At 49.2% G+C, this 6,419-nt stretch overlaps 1 protein-coding gene across 1 annotated transcript in view; it reads right to left on the reverse strand.

The window, feature by feature from the left end:
• The window catches only part of LOC125027568 (proline-rich protein 2-like), a 27,862-nt gene extending 25,195 nt beyond the window's left edge, over positions 1-2,667 (reverse strand). The window contains exon 1 of the mRNA XM_047616660.1: positions 749-2,667. The gene's annotated coding sequence lies outside the window, so the exon portion shown is untranslated. The remainder of the gene's footprint in view (positions 1-748) is intronic.
• Positions 2,668-6,419: the final 3,752 nt, after the last annotated feature.

Genomic DNA, 6,419 nt, shown 5'->3' on the forward strand with positions numbered 1-6,419 from the left:
GCCCCAACTCATACCTACTTGTATGCGCAAGGACCTTTTATCTCTAATCTCACTGGACGCACAACTCCCGGAGTGTAGACTAAGCATTAAGAAAGAAAATGTAAGATGATTACAGTCCGTGTCATAATTTTCGAAAAAGAAAAAAAAAAAAAAAAAAAAAAAAAATCTTGCTTGGTGCCACCTTGTACAAAACGGGGTGTTCCCCTGACAGCGCGCGCGTGGGCCAGGGATGCAGGACACCAAGGGAACCAAGAGCGACTAAATATTTAAGGGAGGAAAGTGGCGGCGTGGTAGAAAAAGTGTAGCTAAGCGAGGGTCGTGGGTGAGGACTGGTACGTTGTCCTCGGTTGGCGGATGTGGAGCGTCAGGCCCCTGGAACGTTGCGCGCGGCCTTGCCACCCGGGGCCCGCCGTGACGTCACTAGTGACGTCACTATAACTGTGACATCTCGCACACAAGCTCCGCCCATCGGATACTCCACATACCCTGCACAATTAACGTTTTCATTTGAAAACGTAATTAACTAACTTTACACTACCCATCACGCAATGTTCAATTTATCCTCCACCAGACAATCCTACGAAATAAATGTCACTACAGACGAGCGGCCAAAAGCACTACCCACACGCCCATCACACCCAATAAACTGTCTTCACACGCTACCACCTACTCTTCGTTCGTCGGCATTCCAGTAACGATGGCTATGAAATCCACCAAACGTCTCACAAAGTCTTTTATCTCGACTTACTTGCTTAAAAAGGCTTGGAGGAACACTTATCACAGTTCGTCAAAGAGAAACATTCGCGTCGAATTCACACTATTGGCTTTCCACACGTGCCAGCATGCTTGAGCACTGAGGGATGGGAGGAAGGTGGCGTTGAGAAGGGAGAGGAGACACGAGGAGTCGCCGCGTTAGGTAGTGGCGCATGAATGAACGAGCGGGAGGGGCAAAGCGGCGTACACACGACTACGTCCACCTACGCTCTGCGTGGCCACCCGCCCCCATGTGCTATAACACGCACCCCACACTCACACGCTCACACACATACATACAACGCACCAAGCGACACCCACTATCTGCATCTTAAGTCCAGTATGCGGCTTATCAAGATATTCAAAATCAAAAGGCACCGTTCCTCGTCAGCGGTCGTCGTCGCAATCGACACACCTGCGGCGACGTGGCACTCCAAAAGACGTTTCTCCCGGAAACTGCTGTGGCACTCGTTCCACTGTGACCACACAATACGCGGGCACTTCAACACACACACATACACACACACCAGAGACGTGGTAGCGAGACTGCAGGTGGAGCGGGACTGTGGTCGTACCTGAGCGTTGCCCAAGATATAGTAGCACCAGCGGCCAGGTATCCGGGAGCGAGAGGTGGCTGTGGACGGCGGGCATCCGGGAGGGGCTGTAACCCGTCAGCCACGCCCCCCTGGTGCCACAAACGTTGCCAAGAAGTGCAGACACTCGAAAACATTTGCCAGCTTAGAAACGTTGCTTACCTGTTTGCGGGATGCTTTTGTACTGTCGAACCGGGTTTTCCTCATTCTTTCGTCGTTCTCTGATGATCGAGCATACGCCTCAAAGGACATTCGCCCCTTGCCACTGTAAGAACTACTGCTTTCCCCTAGAGACTTTTGACTCGGGACTCTAAAAATCCTAAACACGTGGACCAGATAGTTCCCTTGGTAATCCTAACAGTGAATACCTCAGACACACCATCAGTTGACTAGCTGCTTTACCCAAGAGCTTCAACATTGACCATGATGCCATAAAGCCATCTGGAGTTGCCTAACAGAATTGAAGAACAAAAGTAGCTCCTACTTTAACTGAGCGAAGAGTACTGTTAATACAACATAACTAAGCAACAATAACGCATATAGGTCCCTGTGTAACTAAATGTCTGATGTATGTTTTTTGTTTTTTTTATCAATTAACAAGCCAAAAATTACCACATCCTTATGTTACATCGCTAGACACCCGCACACAATTTAAATAAATTCATAGAAATTATAGCTCCCTACGCTATAAGCAAACCACAACAGGAAAAACGAGATAATTAACTTAACCAGGACAATTTGCAACAAGAGAAAGATAAGACGCCAAGCATTTCAGGTCTGACACATGGGGAAAATTCACCGCCGATCGCTCCCCTAGCAAACCCTCCCCTATGGGCAGTCAGAACTCCTTCATTGTTTGTTGTCTCCGCTACAGCCCTTCGGCTTTCTTTTCTATCCCATCTACTGTATTTAAGCAGTCTGCGATCCTCATACATTTTATTCGATACCTTTTCCGATAATCTTTTCCATATTATCAACTGAACGCGTATCCTTCCCTCCTACTCACCTTACTGTCCATTACTCACACATTCGCCACAAAGAGAATATCAACTCCTTCCCCCTTTTTACATGTTACTTCCCCTTTTCTCCAACTCAGCGCCACTCCCTTTCCCTCTCCTTCTCCTTCTCCCTTCCTTCTTTTACTCGTCCTTCATTACTGACTATTTTGACCCTCCTATTTCCGCACTCAACAAAGCCTATTACTCACCCGGACCTCTCTATATCTCAAACCATAAATTCCCGTTTTGTTTTTTCTATAAAGCTCAAGACAAAATTAATTTATATATTCTCTCTCTCTCTCTCTCTCTCTCTCTCTCTCTCTCTCTCTCTCTCTCTCTCTCTCTCTCTCTCTCTCTCTCTCGCACGTATACATGCTCACCCGCGTCTATGTATAAATCGTCCCATGCACAGATTCATGTCTGTTTTTATGTTATTTTATTAATTTAGGCAGGATTCCCTCCACACCTTCCAGTGGCCATAATGGAGACGACCCTGGCAAGTACAGCCTCAGTATCTAGGTCACAGATCATTATCTCTAAATTCAATAAAATTTAATGGGGGGGGGGGAGGGTTGGGAGTGGGTGTGAGGGAGGGATGGAGGGTGGAGTGTGTGGGGAGGGGGAAAGAGGGTGGGGGGTGGGGAGGTGGGGGGAGGGGGAGGGAGAGGGTGTGGGAGTGGGTGGGGGTTTGGGGGAGTGAGGTGTGGTGAGAGTAGTGGGTGGTGTAAGTGAGGTGTGTGGGTTTGAGTGTGATAGGGGAGTGGGAGAGAGTGTGGGGGATTTGAGAGGGGTAGAGTGTGTGTTTGTGTGAGTGTTGGTGGTAGTGTGTGGTGTGTGTGTGGTGTGGTGTGTGTGGTGGGAGTGGGGTGTGGGGGGGGGGGGGGGGTGGGCGGGGGGCGGGTTGGTTGAGGAACGTATGTTTTGTGTGTGTTTTTGGAGCGGGTGGGGGGGCAGCGTCACGTGTGCAGGGTCTTTTGGGGCAGGCGGGGGGGGGTTGGTGGTTTGATTAGGAATTAGGGTTTGTGTTTGTGGTTTGTGGATAATGGGGTTGAGAGAGAGAAATAGGGGAGAGAGAGAAAATAGGGGAGAGACGAGAGCAATCGGGGAGAGAGCGAGAAATGGGCGAGAAAAGAGAAAATAGGGGCGAGAGTGGACTAGGGGCAGGAGAGGAAAAATAGGGGAGAAGGAGGGAAAATAGGGGAGAGAGAGAGAAAATAGGGGAGGAGAGCGAGAAATAGGTGGGGAGAGAGAGAAAATATGGGGAGAGAGAGGAAAATAGGGGGAGAGAGCCAGTGAAAATCGGGGAGGAGAGAGAAAATCGGGGAAGGGCGAGAAATAGGGGGAGAAGGAGAGAACATAGGGGGAGAGAGCGAAAATAAGGGGGAGAGGAGAAAATAGGGGGAGAGAGAGAAAATAGGGGCGAGAGAGGAGAATTGGGGAAGGAGAGAAAATAGGGGGAGAGAGAAAACAAGGGGAGAGGGAGAAAATAGGGGAGAGAGAGAGAAAATAGGGGCAGGAGAGAGAAATAGGGGAGGAGAGAGAAAATAGGGGCAAAAGCGAGGCAATAGGGTAGAGAGGAAAATAGGGGAGAGAGAGAGAAATAGGGGAGAGCGAGAGAAAATAGGGGAGAGCGAGAGAAATAGGGGAGAGGGACAATAAGGGGGGAGAGAGCGAACACATAGGGGAGGAGAGCCAATAGGGGGGAGAGAGAGAAATCGGGAGAGAGAGAGAGAAAAAAGGAGAGAGAAGAACGAAAATAGGAGGGGAGGAAATAGGAGAGGGGGAGAGAAAATAGGAGAGCGAGAGAGAAAACTAGGAGGAGAGGGGAGGAGAGGAGAGAGAGAGAGAGAGGAGGGCGACGAAGGAGAGAGAGAGAGAGAGCACGAGAGAGAGAGCGGGAGGGGAGAGAGAAAGAGGAGAAAAGAGCAAGAGAGAGAGAGAAAGAGAGAAGAAAAGAAAAATAGAGGGAGGGAGGGAGGTGAGGGAGAGAGAGCAGGAGCGAGAGAGAGAGAGAGCGACAGAGAGAGGAGTGAGAGAGAGAGAGGGAAAATGGAGTGAAGGAGACGAGAGAGGAAAATGAGAGAGGAGAGAGAGAGGAAACATGAGAGAGGAGAGAGAGAGAGGACAATGAGCGTAGAGAGAGAGCGGAAATGAGAGGAGAAGAGAGAGCGGAACATGAGAGTGAGAGGAGAGGACAGCGACGAGAGGAGAGAAGAAATGAGAGTGAGAGAGGAGAGAGGGAAAATGAGAGTGAGAGAGAGAAGGAGGAAAATGAGCGTGAGAGAGAGAGAGGAAAATGGGAGTGAGAGAGAGAGAGGAAAATGAGAGTGGAGAGGAGAGAGAGAAATGCGAGGAGAGAGGAGAGGAAGAAGAGAGTAGAGAGAGAGCGAGAGAAAAATGGAGTGAGAGAGAGAGAGGAAATGAGAGTGAGAGAGAGGAGGAAAAATGAGAGTGAGAGAGAGAGAGGAAAATGAGAGTGAGAGAGAGAGAGGAAATGAGAGTGAGAGAGAGAGAGGAAAATGAGAGTGAGAGAGCGAGAGGAAAATGAGAGTGCGAGAGAGAGCGGAAAATAGAGTGAGAGAGCGAGAGGAAAATGAGCGTGAGAGAGGAGGGAAAATGCGAGTGAGAGGAGCGAACAGGATGAGTTGAGAGAGGAGAGGAAAATGAGAGTGAGAGAGAGAGAGGAAAATGAGTGAGAGCGAAGAGGACAACATGAGAGGGAGAGCAGGAAACTGAGAGTTGCGAGCAGCGAGGCCACGCGAGCTGAGCGAGAGCGCGAAAAGACGAGTCTTCTCTCTCTTCCACCCTACCATCTTATCTCTCTCTTCTTCTCTGCATCCCCTCTCCTTCATCTCTCTCTCTTCCCAATCTATGCGCTCTCTCTCTTCCCCATCTCTATCTCTCTCTCTCTTCCCATCTCTACTCTCTCTACTTTCCCATCTCTATCTCTCCTCTTCCCCATTCTATCTCTCTCGCTCTTCCCCATCTCTATCTTCTCTCTCATACTTTCCCCTATCTATCTTCTCTCTCTCTTTCCCCATCTCTATCTCTCTCTCTTTCCCCATCTCTCATCTCTCTCTCTATCTTCCCCTTCATCTTATCTCTCTCTCTTCCCCACTCTACTATCTCTCTTCCCATTCTATCTCTTCCTCTTCCATCTCTATCTCTCTCTCTCATCTACTCCCATCTAATCTCATCTCTCTCTTCCCCATCTCTATCTTCTCTCTCTTCCCCATCTCTATTCTCTCTCTTTCCATCCTATCTCTTCCTCTTCCCATCTCTATCTCTCTCTTCCCATCTCTATCTCTCTCTCTCTTCCCCATCTCTATCTCTCTCTCTCTTCCCCATCTCTATCTCTCTCTCTCTCCCCCATCTCTATCTCTCTCTCTCTTCCCCATCTCTATCTCTCTCTCTCTTCCCCATCTCTATCTCTCTCTCTCTTCCCCATCTCTATCTCTCTCTTTCTTCCCCATCTCTATCTCTCTCTCTCTTCCCCATACTCTATCTCTCTCTCTCTTCCCCATCTCTATCTCTCTCTCTCTTCCCCATCTCTATCTCTCTCTCTTCCCCATCTCTATCTCTCTCTTCCCATCTCTATTCTCTCTTCTTCCCATCTCTATCTCTCTCCTCTCATCTCCTCCATCTCTATCATCTCTCTCTCTCTCCCCATCTCTATCTCTCTCTCTCTTCCCCATCTCTATCTCTCTCTCTCTTCCCCATCTCTATATCTCTCTCTTCGCCTCTCTATATCTCTCTCTTCCCCATCTCTATATCTCTCTCTCTTAACCAAATTCTCTCTCTCTCTCTCTCTCTCTCTCTCTCTCTCTCTCTCTCTCTCTCTCTCTCTCTCTCTCTCTCTCTCTCTCTCTCTCTCTCTCTCTCTCTCCCTCTCCCTCTCCCTCTCTCCCTCTCCCTCTCCCTCTCCCTCTCCCTCTCCCTCTCCCTCTCCCTCTCCCTCTCCCTCTCCCTCTCTCTATCTCTCTCTCTTTCTCTCTCTCTCTCTTCCCCATCTCTATATCTCTCTCTCTTAACCAAATTATCTCTCTCTCTCTCTCTCTCTCTCTCTCTCTCTCTC

This window comes from Penaeus chinensis, chromosome 7 (genome assembly GCF_019202785.1).
Source record: "Penaeus chinensis breed Huanghai No. 1 chromosome 7, ASM1920278v2, whole genome shotgun sequence".
NCBI lineage: Eukaryota > Metazoa > Arthropoda > Malacostraca > Decapoda > Penaeidae > Penaeus > Penaeus chinensis.